Below are 16321 nucleotides of genomic sequence, written 5' to 3'. Positions count from 1 at the left end.
ATGTCTGCAATGTTACCTTCTGGTAGTTCGATCCCCTCAGTTCTGACTACCTTCCATCTCTTTATTATCATCCGACTACACTTCTCCAGTCCGAAAGACATTCCGATCTCATTGCTGTATATACTGATGGTGTGGATCAGTGAATCGATGTCTCGTTCACTCTTGGCATACAGCTTGATGTCATCCATGTACAGGAGGTGTCTGACAACTGCTCCGTTCCGTAGTCGGTATCCGTAGCCAGTCTTGTCAATGATCTCACTGAGGGGGTTCAGGCCTATGCAGAACAGCAGTGGGGACAGAGCATCTCCTTGGTAGATCCTGCACGTGATAATGACTGGTGCTATGGGCTTGAAGTTGGCCTCTAGTGTTGTCCGCCACATCCCCATTAAGTTCCTGATGAAGGCTCTTAGGGTCCTGTTGATCTTATATAGTTCTAGGCATTCCAGGATCCAGGTGTGGGGCATTGAGTCATAGGCCTTCTTGCAATCAATCCAGGCAGTGCACAGGCTGGTCAGCCTAGTCTTGCAGTCTAGGCTGACTGCTTGGTCTATCAGTAGCTGGTGTTTTGCGCCTTTGGTATTCTTGCCCATCCCTTTCTGTGCCGTACTCATGTATTGACCCATGTGCCTGTTCATCTTAGCAGCTATGATGCCTGACAGGAGCTTCCACGTGGTGCTGAGGCAGGTTATTGGTCGGTAGTTGGAGGGGACCGGTCCCTTCTGGGGGGTCCTTGAGGATCAGGACCATCCGGCCTTTGGTTAGCCATTCTGGGTGTCTCTCGTCAACCAGCATGGTTACTGGACCCTGTTCAGGGAGGTTGCTGTGGTCTGCTCTTAGATCCACTAGCCACTGAGCATTGCCATTATGAGTTGCGTCCTTCTCCCATATGCTCTTCCAATATTGCGCCGTCTCCTGCCTTGGTGGTGCCGATTTCATATTGTTCCTCTGCCACTGAGAGTACACCTTGGCTGGTATACACACACACACACGCACATATATACATGTATATGTAGACCCAGTTTCGGTGTCTGGTTGCTGGGTTGGGGTTAACATTCATTCAGCTTTCACTTTGGGTTCTTGGGCGATATGTAAAAAGTTTCCAACTGACAGTCCAATAACCGATGATAGGCGATATATTCATGCAGACTTTTTGATGGGCAGAGCAATGTAATCATGTATGGACTGATTTGCGCGTTTCAAATTTGTACGTTTTGTTTGGAGGGAATATTTCACCTTCTTATCTTGCTTGTTTCAGTATTAACATAGATACTTTTTGGATTACTCATTTATTTATTTGAGATGCACCAAATCGCACAAAAGACTTAACTTTACGTCAGAGATTCTTTTTATGTTCGCTGGCAGAGACATTTTTAACTTACTTTGTGTTTAATTTTGTATTTGTTGTTTGGTCGAGTGTGTAAAACACATAAACACTGGAACGGCCTGTAAACACAGTTATAGTGGAAAAAAGAAGCCATTTCTTCTTTGTTTCCCTCCCCACCATTGTGTTTTGGGTTTTTTTGTAATAATATGTTTTCTGAACTCCTTTCTTTCTTTCTGTTATGAGTCTGAGTAAATGGTAAATGGCCTGTATTTGTATAGTGCTTTACTAGTCCCTAAGGACCCCAAAGCGCTTTACATATCCAGTCATCCACCCATTCACACACACATTCACACACTGGTGATGGCAGCTACATTGTAGCCACAGCCACCAGTAGGCAACGGGTGAAGTGTCTTGCCCAAGGACACAACAACCGAAACTGTCAAAGCCGGGGCTCGAACCGGCAACCTTCCAATTACAAGGCGACCTCCCAACTCTTGAGCCACGATCGCCCCACCCGAGTAAATGAATTGCTGCATTTGTTCGCAGCTGGAAGAGGATGCTGTTAAAACAGCGCTATTATTTTTACGGTTGACTGCTTCTCTTAGCTTCAACCAACATTTTTAGCAAACTTACTCATGGGCAAATAAATAAATCACTCTTGTAAAAACGATCAGCGGAAGGCTCAGCCTATCTTCAATATATTCGTCCAGTCGCCCAACCTTAAATTGAACTACTCGTTCTTGTAGAGAACCAGTTCTCGATTCCCATCCCTAGGAGTGGTACTTGTTGTTGCCCTGAACCAGGGAATACTTGCAGCATCCATTCATGAATTGCAGTCTGAACTGAAGCACAGACTGATGACAGTGCTTGCCATGTTTTCCAAGGATGGCAAAGCAGAAAGATTTAACATCTCTAATCTGATTGGAGTAGACATGTAAAAGCCCCTCCCCCACTTCATCTGCCTGATGCTCACACATCCCTGGATTCATTTTCACCCAGACGCCCTGATGTGACCCATCAGATTCTAATCTTAAATTACCTGAAAGAGTCCAGCAAGTACAAGAAGGAAGCTGAGTTAATGTATTCTTCAACTGCAAGTGTGTGTGTGAGACAAAGAGAGAGTGAGGCTGTGTGTGGATCCTACTTCCTAGGTAAAATCAGCTCACACATTTGACAGGTAGTGCGCCTCATGCACATACATAGTCTCTGCAACATGGAGAGCATGTGACAGATGGCTCATGGAGGATTTATTTCCATGGATACACACAAAAATAACTGCAAAGTAAAACGCTGTCTCTAATATTATTACACTGTGACTAAAGGACAAGGTGAAACCATTAAAATAAAGATATAAAAAAACATCATAAACAATAAAAGAAAATCATAAAAAGAAAGAAATGAAAGTCTACAATCGCTGTGTTTTAAATTCTGTTATCCAAATCCCTTCAGAAAGTATTATTCCCAATCGTTGTTTTTTTGTTTTGTTTACACACTGAGGTGGACAACAGCACAACGACAACACCTTTACAACCAAATATGGGTGTAGGGCACAATCAGCCAAGGTTTCGGGTGAGCTCATTGTGAAACCTAGCCCCACCCCACCATGTGATTTTCTGAGGTCAGATGGCCCAGGATGTGAGTGGGCGTTAACCCATTGTGACGACCTACACCCATTTTCACACCTTGGCTCATGTGATTAGGTAGAGGATCATTAGGGGGTCCATTGTCCCTCTCAGTGGGTTGCTCCTACACGGCTTAAATCTGGGACTCTCCAACATGTGACCCTAGAACTGAAGAAGCTTCTCGGATGAGAGGTGAAACGTCTTCAAGCAACTCAAAGAAGTCCAGACGCTTTTCTTTCCAAGCTCCTTAGACTACAATGACCTGGATGACTGAGAACCTTCACAGACATACTTCATCTAAACCTGCAGCATGCATAAAGTCATTAATCAACCACTTTGCCAAGTTGACAGAAGCTGCAGATCAGATCAACAGTTAAGACTCCACATCGCGAATGGACAAGCAACTGATTATGTTACTTTGTCATTTGTTTGTCATAAAAAAGTAATAAAATAGTTACAGAGACTGGGTCCTGTGTGTGTGTGTGTGTGTGTGTGTGTGTGTGTGTGTGTGTGTGTGTGTGTGTGTGTGTGTGTGTGTGTGTGTGTGTGTGTGTGTGTGTGTACACATATTTAGACATCTTTGTGAGGACAGAAAATTGACATGCTACTAGGGCTGCCAACAATGGCGGCAGCTGGTTAGTTCTAATATTACTCTTATTATTCTTTCTGGGTCACAAAATAAACGTTTAACATATTTTCAGGCGAGAATGTAGCTGTGTAAACCTCAAATATCTGCTCAGTTTATCAGGACACCGCATATTTTCAAAAGCGCTCCGACGTTTTCGGAGACATCTGTTACCCACTAGCTCGTTAGCGAGCCGGGGGCTAGGTCACTAGCGCCGTGAGAACACTGGACTCCCCGCAAATCGTTTTCAAACCCACCGCCGTCTTTCACTACTCAGGTTAAATATATATGAGTCACTTAGATAACTTAAAATGTTATTGTTTGGCTTTTTTTTAGTATTTTATTTGTTCCTGAGTAAATCAGTTTGTCTGAGATTAAAGTTATAGTTTTTACACAGCTGAATAAACGTCAAGCAGACAGCTGATTATCAGAAGTGTGAGATGCTCCAGAATATACTCCAGTGTCCTGTTATATTTTAGATAGCAAGGAGTTTATTAAACTTCACCGAAACAATCTGCAAATTTCATTAAAATTTAATAAACTATCATCTGTAGTTTTACGTCTAATGGATGATGATCTGATTAGTCGACTAATCGCAAAAATAATCGGTGACTAGTCGACTATCAAAATAATCGTTTGTGGCAGCCCTACATGCTACTATACTTGTCGGGACTAACAGTCAGTAATGGGGACGAAATGCCGTCCCCACAAGTTTGAAGGCATGTTTGAGGCTCAAAATGTGGTTTTAGTGTCAGGATTACAGTTAGGTTATATATAAATGTCTCACTGTGACGCTAAATGCTAAGCCATCAGGTGTTTTAAAAATTAATCGGCTATGTACCACAGGCCTTCAAGCTGGCTGTAGTTAAACCTTTACTCAAAAAGCATCTCTAGACCCAGCAGTCTTAGCTAATTATAGGCCAATCTCCAACCTTCCTTTATATCAAACATCCTTGAAAGAGTAGTTGTCAAACAGCTAACAGATCATCTGCAGAGGTTTATTTGAAGAGTTTCAGTCAGGTTTCAGAGCTCATCACAGCACAGAAACAGCTTTAGTGAAGGTTACAAATGATCTTCTTATGGCCTCTGACAGTGGACTCATCTCTGTGCTTGTCCTGCTAAAAAGCTGGTGGCCTAAAAACATGCAAAAAAGCCTTATTTTTCCTCTGTACAAATGCTGAATATAAACTTCAGTTTCATTGGATACTGCCTTTACACTGCTATGTTCGTCTTGCTTTCATTTCTAGAAAATAAACGTGCAGTTGCTTAAATGTCTTCTTTATCTTATCCGGTCTGTAAGTCAGTGACGTCAGACTTACAGACGAGATTCTGGGTCCAAAGTCAAACGAACACTGTGGGTTTACTGAGAGTTAAAAACTGTCTAAATTCTTTCATCTTTAATAAAAGGATCAGTGTTGCTGCTTTACTATGGAACGCCAGGACTGCCATAATGAATTAATTAAATACACCATTAAATAATTAATTAAATGTGGCAATAATTAAATACAAATGGGAAATAATTAATTAAATAAATATTTTTGACACATTTAATTAATTATTGACACAAATGGCAACTGTTCAGAGACGTGGTTACAAAGAGGATTTCAAACTCCAGGCTGTCAGTCACACAGTAGAAGTTGGGAACAGAGCAGCTGTGAAATCTGTCTTTCATATTATGCTCAGCGTCTTTTAGTTTACATTTTGACTGCACAATTGTGAGCTTTTTGTTATGCACAAAAACAACATTGTTTTATTTTAAAATTAAATATCGCGATAGAATATGGGTAAAACGCGCATGCACAGTGCCTTTGTTTTCATACGCACATGGCGGAAAAGGCACGGCGGTGACGGAGAATGACAAGGGCGAAAGCGGATCGTTAAATGAAACGGATGAACCAGAACTGGTTTGTAAAAATGCTGCAACTTCAGTGGTGTGGAACTGGTTTGGCTTTCGTCCGTCAGATACACAACAAAGCACTATTTTTGGTAGAGCATGCTAGCGGGCCGTCGTTATTACCGTGTTGTTTGATTTTAAGTGTGCCATATTTTCCAATCCTTTGATTTTTCTGAAAATCGGCAGTGCCCCTTATAATCCCGTGTGCCTTATATATTAATCCTGGTTTTGTTTACTGACCTCGAAACGATTTTATGTGGCGCTCGAAAATCTGTCAAATGTTTAGTACGACTTTGCTAAGCTACGAACCCGCACCACTTGATGGCTTGTCGGAGCATTACGGCTATCGTAGGCTTCAACATAATATTACCGTATTGCGTGTGTATAACCTCTTTTTCAGTTTTGAGGATATTATACATGGTTATGCTGAGGATATGTTGGCCAATTTCCACTGGAAATGCCTTTTGGTTAAACTGTCAGCAAAGAATTTACATTTGCATTGTTAAAGTTTATATAACTGTAATGCACATAAAAAAAACAGCTGCTTGTTTAAGAGAAAATACATTGATGGGTTTTTTTGCACTAATAAAGTTGAGGAGTTGTAAAGTATTTTTTCTAGTGTCAATTATATCGTCAGTTATATCGTTATCGCAAATTTTCAAATCTATATCGTGATAAATATTTTGGGTCATATCGCCCTGCTCTACTACTAACAACTGCGCTGCCAAAAATGTGTCAGTGCAAAGAAAAGGAAGAGACCATGATTAGCTCTTCATTCACTGTCAGACACCTTAATAATGTTCAGTTCAAACTGCAGAACACACACAATGCAGACAGACGCCGAGCTGTAACAGAGGAGAGGCTCAAAGTAGCACACTCTGCTTTTTATTGTTTAATCTGAGAGTCACTGGAAATGGTAAAAACTAGTCCCTAAGGACCCCAAAGCGCTTTACACAACCAGTCATCCACCCATTCACACACTGGTGATGGCAGCTACATCGTAGCCACAGCCACCCTGGGGCACACTGACAGAGGCGAGGCTGCCGGACACTGGCGCCACCGGGCCCTCTGACCACCACCAGTAGGCAACGGGTGAAGTCTCTCGCCCAAGGACACAACGACCGCCCCAAATGTAAAAATACTGGACACTGGTGATCATTTACATGGGTGAGTACAAATTCAGAGTCGGTGCTGTTTCACAGTTACTCTGCACAGCTCTCTGTATGTCACCACTGACAGCAGAGCTGGTTGTACAGTAAACTTTATTGGAAATGTCCCTTAGCACAGCAATGCACGCTCCAGTGTTGGGTAGTGTCACATCCTGAGTAAGCCCTGCCTTCACTGCGGTCGCTGCAGTTTGCTTCATTTACCTCCATCATTTGAATGTGCTCCTTCTAAAGGGGTCAAGTCATTGCTGCAGTAGGTTTAGCCTGATTGTCTGAACTGATTCTAAAGAAGAAGAAGCAGCAGCACTGTCTTTGGAAAAAAGAAAACACTTTTCAATAACTGCTAATACATGACGTCTGTAACTTCACAGATACCTGGGAACCCATCATCTCATGCATTTGATTAAATCCCTGTCAGCTGTTCCTGGTAACTGCAATCTAAAGCTCCAGCTAGAGCAGAGAAACAGCCTGACTAAATCATTCACAGCAGAATTCATAAAGGCTACAGACAGAAGCTGTGCACTATGAGCAAGGACACCTGTGGCTCTCAGGTAAAACTTCCTCAATCTACATCTCAGTCGAAGCTGGAAGCACTAAACTCTAGGCTTGTTTCTACAACAAAGCAAAGACTGTGCAACTGACTGCCCAGACAAATTTAAAAGGTTATTGCATCACTTAAGTGTGCACAGGATGAAGAGGGAGCGCAAGGTGAGAGCTCTGCAGTGTTACCAAAGCAAAGGTCAGGTTTTATAAAGGGCTCTTCCATCTTTCTTCTTGCTTCTTTGATGCTGGCTCAATGTAGCAGTGATCTGAATGAAGAGTGGAAGTTACACTACTTGTTAACTGCTGAGCACACAGTGAGAAAACTAACTTAATACTGGTGCAGGACTGTTAATGACAGCACTGTAAAAAACAGCTTCAGTCATGTTGATGTTGACTTTTAAAGCGGAAAAAGCATCGCCTTCACGCAAACACACTTCACACATGTTTTTGCTTTTTTAGGCAGACTTTAGCTCATTGAGAAGAAAAACTAGACTCTGTAAGAAAGCAAGAATTTGATTCAATAACCGCTGGTCAAATTCAACATTGTTCACTTCTGACTCAGACCTCCTGGTTGGGGATAAACAGAGGAGTTAGTGGCTTCCCTGTGGCCATGTTTTCTGCTGCTTGGCCTCCCTCAAGGTTTCCCGTTCACACGGAAGGGCAGAAGGTTTTCCTGGAATAGTTGTCCAGTGGTTTCACTGCTACCTTAAGCCTTCTGTGTATGAAGCTGCTTGTCTCTTATAGCTGTTTTAGGATAGTTGCTCTCCCTTTAACTGGTTTTCTATGTACATACACATGGAAAGTTGGGAAGGTGCAGATGGAAAACGTCTGCCTTTTCTATTGGTTATAGTGGTCCTGACTAAAATACCCAGCAACAGATGACATGAAGATGTACTTCAGCTGCACCACAGTGTTCACTCAAGCCTGATCAGAAATGGACTCAGTGGAAGTGTGGCTTCTTAAAGTGGACATGAAACACTAGATGTATAAAGGCCATTGCTGCTGCTGATTACTGCCACACCTGTTCTCGATCAAGAATAAGGTGATCCAAGAAAATTCAGGAACAAATGAGAAACAACCCTCAGGTCTGAGTCTGAAAAGGCTAAAGCTGTGTAACTTCAGCCAAACACAGTACGAGCCATTTATCCACAAATGGCGAAAACATGGAACTTATATTGTCTTTGTCTAACGTTTACATTTGCTTGATACTCTGAAACACTGAAGTGTGACAAACATACAAAAAACAGGAATTCAGGAAGCTTGCAAACACGTTTTCACACCACTGTAATTTCCTCTGGTGTTAATAACGTACACGACTGAAGAGCTGGCAGTCCTTACAGGAACAGCATCATTTACAAAGGTGAGACACGTGTCCTTCACATTCAGACATTTTGGAAGTAAAGTGTTTCACATTTCATGTAAAGATACTTTGAACCTTCAAAACACGAACAGTTCTGTGATGCGCACTCGTGCTGGTTATTGCTGACCCCTGCAGTTTTCACACTTTGGTTACTAAGAGCAGAAAAGTGCTGGAGACGAAAGAGCCTGGGATTTTCACAGATTAAACTTTGTCTAATCTGAATGACAAAAACTCAATCTTCAACATCCTGACCTGGAGTTAGCAGCAACTTTCTTTAGCCTCACTGAACTACAGCTTAGCAATGCATGAACCAGTCTCCCACCTGCAGCTTGTGGACAGTGACCTTCCAAGTACAAGCACTAACTACTGCTGCCAGAATCAGTCCATGGCAGCAGAGTCCATCTGACTGCAAGATGAGAGCCTGTCCAGCAGTGACGGGGCTTAAAAATTTGGCCTATAAGGAAACTGATGGTGCCGTTTTCTCAGAAGGATGAAAAAATGAAATCATAAAGCATACCTGGGGTTCCTGCCCAGTAATGTCTGTGTGGGAAACACTGCACTATGAACTGTACTATTCAGTCTGAAAATACAGAGACATTGTTTTTGGTCTGTATCTTATATACTAAACTGTATTCTGTGTACAGTTTCACACAAAACTCTATGTGATCAAGACTTATTTGCTGCCCTAAATGACTATAAGATGCAGGAATGATGCCCAGAGAGCAGACGGTGAGCTGCTGCTCTGTGACAAGCTTAATGAATGTAAACTTACCCATAATGTAAAAAGCACTGTTGTACTGTTGGCTGTGATTTTTAAGCTGAGCACATGTACTAGACCAGCGGTCTCCAACCTTTTTTGCGCTACGGACCGACTTTTTTTTCATGGACCGGCCTTTAATGTGTCACGGATAAATACAAAAAAATAAAACTAGTACCGGTACCAAAAAACAGAAAATTTATTCATAACACAGGTGAAAAGACCCAGGAAAACCGAGTTAACGATAAAAACAATAACAAAATAACGCTGAAAACCGATAAAAACCCTGAAAACTATACATTTCACACCTGAGCCTAAACTCTCGCGGCCCGGCACCAAACGACTCACGGACCGGTACCGGTCCGAGGCCCGGGGGTTGGGGACCGCTGTTCTAGAGTATATATTGTAACAGTAGTGATTTCATTTCTGTTCAAACCTCTTCAGCCCTTCCTCATTTCTTTATATTTCACTAGGTAAATGTGTAACAGTGATTTACTGAATCGATTCCATGATGTAAATATTTGTTCTGTAAAAATTGTGTGTTTCTGTTTGTATAAGTGCTTTTCTTCTGTTGCTGTTACAACCAAATTTCCCCTTGTGGGACAATTAAAGGATTATTCTGTTCTATATACGCTGCATAACAGAGTTTGTACAATGTTAACAAGCTTGAAAGCTAACACTTGGTATTACTACTAATAACACCATGACTGATGTTCCACTGAGTTTCTTGTGTTTGATTTTGTTTTTAAATCCATGAATGCTTTTACCACAGTGGCAGCGTGTTTGGGATCATTGGGGTCACAGGCTGAAAAATGAAGCTGTAACAAATCAGTTTTCAGACGGTAGCTAAAATCTGATGGTACTTTGCAGTTTTCGTAATTCCATGAATTTTAACACTACTGGGTTAAATACAACCCTAAACCATGGCAGAACCTCCAACGTGTTTGCCACTCACTTTCCTGACCTCCTCCATACTTACTGATGATGAAGCACACATTGTAAATTTGGATTCAACACTAAAACTGGTCAATGGACTGGTTCTTATATAGCACTTTTCTACCCCGTTGAACTGGACTGATACTGACAGCGACTTGTTGCCACAGCAGCCTTTTCTCCCCGTTTCCTTTCAGTAAAGTGGACACGAAGCACTAAATGTATAAAGGCTCATTTACACCATGCTCCCAAACGCTGACATAGATGTAACACTGGCTGTTTGGCTGAATTTAAGAACAAGTGCTTAAAGTTTAGGGCCATCTACTGTCAGTATGATCCCTGGGTTACATTGATTACACTGGTCCAGCTTTTTGGTCTGGTGATTCAAACGGACTCTGCTCCACACTGTTGTCATTTAGAGAGTCCTTCACGACATTACAGCTAACAGGTGGAATTTCCCGTGTAACTGCAGCTAGCCAAAGAACCACCTACTGCTAAAGACAGCATGAAAGTGGACAGTGTTTCTTATGGTTAAAGGGTGGAACAAGCACAAAATGGTCAGGCATAATCAACAGCCTACAAGTAAGTGAAAAGGTGTGTGTGTGTGTGTGTGTGTGTGTGTGTGTGTGTGTGTGTGTGTGTGTGAGAGAGAGAGAGAGAGAGGGGGGGGGGGGGGGGGAGAGAGAGAGAGAGAGAGAAGTGAGTGTGCGCACACCAAAAGACAATATTTTCCTCCCTCAATGCTAGCATGAGCATCATATACTGCAGATATATCTACAGCCACTGTGACATGGAGGAGGAAGACAAACGTCCCCAAAGCATTCAGAGGTGTCCCTATCTGTGACACCATGTGTCACGAGCTGTTTACAACACCAACTACACCTGCATGCGCGCGCGTCCCCGCGTTGCTACTGCTGCTGCTGGTGGTGGGGGTGGTGCAGTGCAATGCAATGCAATGCGACCCCCCCCCGTCACAGCAGCACAGCCATGGATGTTACACCTCGGAATGCCTGTGTGCTCCTGCGCTGGAAGCTAGCTCTGCACCACCACCCCTAACCTCACACGAAATCACATCAGCACCTCTCATAGGGCTTCGTCAGAACAACGGATAAGTGCTACGTTATATGATTTGTCCTCAGCGCCTGACTGGATCGCATTATCCCGAACAATAGCCTTAGTTACGACAAGACTGCTAATGAAGAAAAAAAGACAGGTCCTGCGTTTCATCAGAAGTGTCAGTGCCGTTTCAGCCATTGCAGCTATGAAATGCAGACAGGTTAACATCACAACTAAGCTAGTTAGTTGTCCTTACCTGGATATCCAGCTCCAGAAAACAAAGGATGATGCTGCGGTTTCTCTCCGTTAGGTCAGAGCGTCTCTTCGGCCTGACAGCATCCTGTTTCCAGTCAGCAGCACCGCTGTGAGGCTGCGCGGCAGCACGAAGGCCGCTTCCGGTCACAACTTCAAGCATTATGGTCGACTTTGACTCTCGTTAACGTTTATATAGTTGTCTATTTATAAAGGACAAAGAAGATATTCATTATACCCTAACAGATTTTAGTGAACCTCTGATAACTTGTTTATGTTGGCGTACTGGCATTTTATAAAGTCCAATCATAAGATGCATCATAAGATGCATCCAATCGTAAAAACAACAGTTAAAATGAACTACAATGAATGTAAAAGCATAAAAAAATCAAAAAGACTAGTCGTAATAAATATTGTAGCATAATTTAATTGAGTGATGAGTGAATGAATTAATATACAGATACCTTTGATGTACTGTAGCTGGGCCTACTTTTACTTTTATTTTGAAAGGAAAAACCCTTGTTTTCCGCTTAGTGATCCACTACTGCGGCTACCTTGACGGGGGCTCAGCCCCTGCAATAAAGTAGATAGATGCGGCTGAACGGGAAAGCAGCCTTGGACTGTCTGCTTCTTTACTTAATTTTAAATCCACTCTTAGCATAGACAGTCTTTTATCTCGATTTTCTACGTGGTGTCCTTCACTTTCCCCCCGTGACTCTTTGTATTTATGTTAGACGTTGGCATATCTAGTTCTTTGTTGGTGAGTTCTCCCCTGTGGAATGAATGGAGCGGTCCAGTCATTAAAGGGCCAGTGCGAATCTTATTTTTGACAGCTGGGTGGCCCACATGCATGTGCTAACAGCTAGAATAAGAAGCGGGTTTAGCATTTCTTGCAGCAGCACCCCAAAACTGGCTGAACAATTTCATTGTAAACTGTCCCATTAAACACATGAACACTGATTTAAGTTTTGATCAGGAATGGAGTGTTGCAAGGTTTTTTATTAGAGCCTGCCGATAGAGGAATTTTCAGGCAACCTTGGTATCCTGGGTGGGTAACATGAAGCCAGAACAGCATCTGGTTTTGATACTGAAAACAAAATGTAATTGAAAGATAAAAAAAAAACGTGAACTGAAAAAGCAAACACTGACACTGAATTTTTACATTTACAGTGTTTTTCCTTTTATGCTTGCAATTTCTTTTTTGCTTTTTTCTGTTTCAATCCATTGTCACTGCTTTACATAACAGCAGTTAATGCATGCAATAATGTATTCAATAATCGTGCTGTCTGTCCAGACGGCACAAGTGTACTTCACAGAATAGGTGCACAAGTGAAAGTCCATTACACTAGAGATGTACCGATCTGATATTAAGTATCAGTCTGATATTGACCTAAATTACTGGATCAGATATCGGAGAGAAATAAAAAAATGTAATCCGATCCATTAAATATCAAAAAAGCACCTCACAAAACTTGCGACATGGCGTAACTCGGCTCATGACCGTAGCGCGGCGGAGCAGTATGCATCACGTGCAAAACGGCATGCACCTGAACATCAAGAAGACTGAGTACCTTGAATGCGGCCCCCAGATCAACAGTACCATCACTATCGACGGCGAGCCGCTGACTAAAGTTGCCCAATTCAAGTACCTCGGGTCCCTTGTCACCTCGGACTGCAAAACTCTACCAGACGCCAGACTCCGTGTCAACACATTGTGGAGGAAGTGGCATCAGGTGAGTGGAGTCTTATGTGACAAGAGAATGCCAATCTATCTTAAGGCAAAAGTCTATAAGTCAATTGTGCGCCCAGTGGCACTCTACGGGTCAGAGTGCTGGCCAGCGACGACCAAACACGAACAAGCTCTTCACACCATGGAGGTGAAGATGCTGAGGTGGCCTCTGGGTCTCACACGACTTGACCGAGCGAGGAACGAAGATGTCAGGAAACAATGGGGAGTGACACCGATCACAGACAAGATGCGAGAGGCGAGACTCCGATGGTACGGCCATGTTGTCCGTAGCGATAAAAATTCCATCGCAAAGACACCCCAGCAATTAGATCTGGATGGAAACAGGCCACAAGGAAGACCAAAAAAACTCTGGATGGACCGAATCAAGGATGATATGAAGGCTGTGAATGTTACACCAGAAGACGCCCTTGATAGGAAGAAGTGGAGGAAGGCATGCAAGATAGCGGACCCTGCGTCGCGGGATATTAACTGCTAGGAAGAAGAAGAAGAAGATTAAGTCTAATATACCCTAGTAAGCTATAGAACTTTTTCCTTTGGGAAGGTACCATCTGTGCAGTCTGCAGTTCTGTTGAAGAAAGATGTTGACTATATTTAATTATTCTTGAAAAATAATGGATTTCTTTGCATTTTTTTTCACACTGCATCAAATTAAAGTTGATTACGTCGATTAAGCATCATGAGGTGGAGGGTGGTTCCCTATTTATTTATTTTTTTTTGCTGGGAGCTTGCAACCCTATTAATTAGGTTGCTTACTGTCAATGGAAAATTGTATTTAGTAGTCAGTATAATCTTTTAGTGATATAAGTTTGCATATGGTAGAATACTGCATGTAGTTATTTGTATTAGAAAATATTCAACCATGTATACTTAGAGGCATATAATTAATTGTGTGTGATCTCTAACAGGCTGCAGGCTTGGGGTGCATCCCAGGAATGCACCCCCACGTCTGGGAGCATGAGAGCTCATACCTTCTTTTATTGTTTTACGGCAGGATTAACGTAGCTATGTCTGTTTTAGTTTAAGTGCTTCTTTACATATAGATGAACTGCTGGACTTCCTCACCATGTTATCTAGGGTGGGGGAGACTACCCCCTTTCCTGACCAAGGATGTACCTTTTGTGCTCTCATGACCCTTTGATCAGCAGGACACACACACACACACACACACACACACACACACACACACACACACACACACACACACACACACACACACACCTACTGAAGTATAAATAAAGATTGGGGCAGTTTCTTAGTGCGAGTCTCAGTCTGGAGGCTGCCCTTGCTAGCAAGAAGTTCTGTGTGTTTCTCTTCTCTGAGTCTTTACTGAAGAAGTGTTTTAGAATATTTTCCCTAACACTTACTCTTTAAAATACCAGAATAGGGAGGATGGAGTAGGTTTAACCCTTTAAAGCCGGTCGGAGCGGCACGCTCTGTTTTGCATAACTATTTTTAAATCCCAGTAGCACTGCAACCACGTAAGCTAGCGCGATAATTTTTTTTGCATATGAAACCGGAGGAGTTGTACTTACATCTTATGCCATCAGGAATACACGTCAGCGCGAACTTTCGCATGTCCACCATTACCTGCCCGAAACCGGAAGTGACATTTTCGCGAAAATGTAGTTTTTTACCATCAGGGCTTCATGAGCCTATACTGGTGTTTTTATAAGTTATCTTTGACTTTATGACTTTATGTGTCGTTTCTGGGATGCTTAGGACTCATATTGCATTGCTGGATATAGTTTATTTTGATGCATATGCTGCTTTTTTGCAAATTTGCATTAGTGATGCGCAAATCATGAACGAATCGTTCAATACTCGAGAATCACTTTACTGACTCATGAATCATGATTCACAAACCCAACTGACTCACTGACTCATCCCTGTTGCTGTTAGCAGCAATGTATCTAGCTTATAATTAAAATTGTGGAGAAAAACACAACATCCAGTATCTTAACAAAAAAAATTCTGCTCTGAACTGGAAGAAAAAACCCTGAGTAGAAGCTCACATCAAGACAATAGCTCCTCGGTTCACAGTAGCATCCCTCTGCTAACATGCTAACAGCACATTTGAGCTACTCACCCCCTCCCTCCTGTGCTGAATCATAGAGCAAACTAATCACTCACTCACTCACTCACTCTCTCACTCACTCACCCCCTCCCTCCTGGCTCACAGCTTCTTCTTCTTGGTTGGCAGCCAATGTTAAGGCGCATTACCGCCCCCTGGCTCACAGCTCAGTGGACATTTAGATGAGAAAATATATACACTCAACAAAAATATAAACGCAACACCTTTGTTACTGCTCCCATTCCCCATGGGATGGACGCAGAGACCTAAAATTCATTCCAGATACACAATATAACCATCCCTCCCAAACAGTGGTCACAAATCAGTCCAAATGTGTGGTAGTGGGCACATCTGCTATATTGAGATAATCCATCCCACCTCACAGGTGTGCCACATCAGGATGCTGATCTGACATCATGAGTAGTGCACAGGTGTACCTCAGACTGCCCACAACAAAAGGCCACCCTGGAATGTGCAGTTTTGTCTCACAGCAAAATGCCACAGATGCCACAAGCAATGAGGGAGCGTGCAATTGGCATGCTGACAGCAGGAATGTCAACCAGATCTGTCGCCCGTGCATTGAATGTTCATTTCTCAACCATAAGCCGTCTCCACAGGCGTTTCAGAGAATATGGCAGCACATCCAACCGGCCTCACAACCGCAGACCTCGTGTAACCACACCAGCCCAGGACCTCCACATCCAGCAGGTTCACCTCCAAGATCGTCTGAGACCAGCCACCCAGACAGCTGCTGGAACAATTGGTTTGCACAACCAAACAATTTCTGCACAAACTGTCAGAAACCGTCTCAGGGACGCTCAACTGCATGCCCGTCGTCCTCATCGGGGTCTTGACCTGACTCCAGCTCGTCGCCGTAACAGACTTGTGTGGGCAAATGCTCACATTCGATGGCGTCTGGCACGTTGGAGAGGTGTGCGCTTCACGGATGAATCATGGTTCACATTGTT

General features: G+C 42.9%; 1 protein-coding gene across 2 annotated transcripts in view; it reads right to left on the bottom strand.

The window, feature by feature from the left end:
• The window catches only part of fam110b (family with sequence similarity 110 member B), a 55792-nt gene extending 44118 nt beyond the window's left edge, over positions 1-11674 (bottom strand). Inside the window, exon 1 of one of the 2 annotated variants that reach the window (XM_026148438.2) lies at positions 11537-11674. The gene's annotated coding sequence lies outside the window, so the exon portion shown is untranslated. The remainder of the gene's footprint in view (positions 1-11536) is intronic. The other variant, XM_080292580.1, reaches the window with a different exon arrangement.
• Between the last annotated feature and the right edge of the window lie 4647 nt (positions 11675-16321).

This window comes from Astatotilapia calliptera, chromosome 18, assembly GCF_964374335.1.
Source record: "Astatotilapia calliptera chromosome 18, fAstCal68.1, whole genome shotgun sequence".
NCBI classification, from domain to species: Eukaryota; Metazoa; Chordata; class Actinopteri; order Cichliformes; family Cichlidae; genus Astatotilapia; species Astatotilapia calliptera.
The sequence above is the reverse complement of the archived record's forward strand: the minus strand, read 5'-3'. Positions and strand labels throughout refer to the sequence as shown.